This window comes from Charadrius vociferus, unplaced genomic scaffold, assembly GCF_000708025.1.
Source record: "Charadrius vociferus isolate BGI_N301 unplaced genomic scaffold, ASM70802v2 scaffold406, whole genome shotgun sequence".
In the NCBI taxonomy this organism is placed as follows: Eukaryota; Metazoa; Chordata; class Aves; order Charadriiformes; family Charadriidae; genus Charadrius; species Charadrius vociferus.
Window position 1 is genome coordinate 125263 of NW_009648948.1, and position 2583 is coordinate 127845.

Sequence of the window (2583 nt, forward strand, 5' to 3'; positions counted from 1 at the left end):
CCCCCCTCCACCCCCCCCTCCCCGCCAAAGGTCTTTAATGTCACTTCAGTGTGACGCTACGTCGCCATTTGGTTCCTTTGGAGCCCTTCTCGCTGAAACCAAAGACCCTGTAGATTCAGCAGTTTCCTTGGACCACATCTGGGCAGACTCTGAAGGTCCTCACAGGCTGAGAGGATTGGGGGTGTTCAGCCTGGAGAAGAGAAGGCTCCAGGGAGACCTTAGAGCCCCTTCCAGTGCCTAAAGGGGCTACGGAAGAGCTGGGGAGGGACTTTTCACAAGGGTAGGGAGTGATAGGATGAGGGGGAACAGCTTCAAACTGGAAGAGGGGAAATTCAGATCAGATATCAGGAAGAAATTCTTCCCTGTGAGGGTGGTGAGCCCCTGGCACAGGTTGCCCCGAGAAGCTGTGGCTGCCCCATCCCTGGAGGTGTTCAAGGCCAGGTTGGACGGGGCTTGGAGCAACCTGGGCTGGTGGAGGTGTCCCTGCCCAGGGCAGGGGGGGTGGAACTGGGTGGTCTTTAAGATCCCTTCCAACCTAAACTGTTCTATGATTCTATGATTTTACGGCATATCCTTTGGTTTTGCCCACGGAGCCCTTCCAGACATCCTCCTTTCTTCTGTTTTATGTGTGAACCACCCTGTGCATCCCCTGTAGACATAGCTTGAAATGCAAAGGTTGCACGGAGCAAAGTGTTTCAGGAGGAGATGGTAGAGATGGGCTCTGTCCATCTTGGTTTGAGCGTGTGGATAAAGTCTGTCCCAGTTCGGGGTGTGCGGAGCTGTGCGCGAGAGCCGAGCTGCATTGTCTCTCACACAAATCCGTGTACCCACATGTACACCCTGGGGACCCCTCCGCTGCCTGCTGAGGGTCTCGCGTGATGTGCTGGCCACACGCCGGGTTGGCCATGCCCACCAGTGGGGTGTGCAATGTGATGGGCGAGAGCTGCCTCTCTGGGACAGGTGAGTGGTGACGGGGGGAACCACTGCCATGGGGAGATGTTGGCACCCCAACTTGGGGCTCTGCATCTCCCCTGAAACCACAGAGGGAGATGAAGAGGAGGAAGGTGCTGCCCAGGGGATCAGCCTTGCCTTTGGCTGTCCCCAGCAGAGGGCAATAGAAGCAAATGGAAGAGACGAGACCTTGGAAGCGATGTGCAAGAGGAGCAGTTTCCAAGCCCGAGCGATGTGCGAAGGGGAGTGACGGTGACGACGGGAGCGGTGCTTGAGGGGGGCTTGAGGAGGAGGTCAAAGAAAAACAGAGCGATTCAAGGAGATTTTGGTGGGAGTTAAAGCAAAACGATGCTTTCATCAGTCCAAAACAAATTGCTTCCGGTTTGGATGGAGAAGGAAGGGGGGACATTTAACCCTTTTGTTTAAACTTTCTTGATTTTAGGCCAGTTTTTAAGCGACGGGCAGGGCTGAACACCTCTCCAGTGAAGGGTGCTGGAAGGAAAGGCTCCGAGAGGTCTCACCACCATCTTCTACCCGCTCAATTTGTGTGACTGAGCCGAGCTCAGTTTCTGGGTCTCTCTCTGCATGCTCTGGAAATGGAATTCTACCACAGCCCCACATGCCCGGATGTGCTTGGCTGCTGACCTCCTCCCCGGCCAGAGGGATGCTCTGGGCTCGGGCTGCTGCTGCCCATGGGCTCCTTTCTGCCCTCCGAAGGGGAAACCGTGGTGGGGTTCAGGGGGGAGCAGGAGGGAAGAGACGGGCAGAGCATCCCTTCCACCTCCCCGCTGCTGGACCAAGAGCTTCTGCTCTGCGGCGTTACTGCTCCCCGCACGTTCCTGCCCAGCTCGGCAGGTATTCCCGTCCCGCTTGCAGGATTCCTATAGGTGGTTCTCGGCCTTTTTTTTTCTTTTTCTTTTTTATGGTCCCAACCTGTTTGGAATTATACAGGGATAAAGAAGGGCTAGAGGGCTAGAGGAAAGCTTTCCCCTGCAGGAGCGTGATCCTACGGGTGCCCTCCCAGCCAGGACAAGACACTCGCACAGAGACAGCAGGGAAGTCTCTCCTGGCTGTATTCCCATCTGGATGCAGAGCTGTGAGCTGGTTGCAGGGTTTTTTGACCCCTCAAAACCCAATTATTTGAAAAATAAGGGCAAAACCCATGCGGCAGGCAGCTGCGAGTGCTGGGGAGTGCTGTGACAGCCGGCCACCCCAGCGGAGCAGCTGGGGAGGTCATTTGGGCAGAGACCCACACTGTGGTGCAGCTGCCACTGTGCAGGGCCAAGGGCCAAAACCTTGGGGAATAGGACATTTTTTGGAGAGCCTGGAACAGGCCTTTTGTGATGCTGCTGCTTGGAGAGGACGCCACTGGCCTCCAGCGCTAAAGGAGAAGAACGAAGGGGCTCCACCACCTTTGCTCGGCAGAGCCCATGACCTGCTCCATTAGCAACCCCCCCCCCTCAACCTCCCTGAGACGAGCAAGGCATAATCTCCCCATCTCGGTGTTATCTCCCCATCTGCCTCCTCTCCTGCCAGCTTCCAGATGCTCCTTATCTCCTCTCACCTTCCCCAGGAACCCATCGCATTTCTCCCGCTTCCCCCCTCCCCAACTCCCCGGCTGGAGGCAGAGGC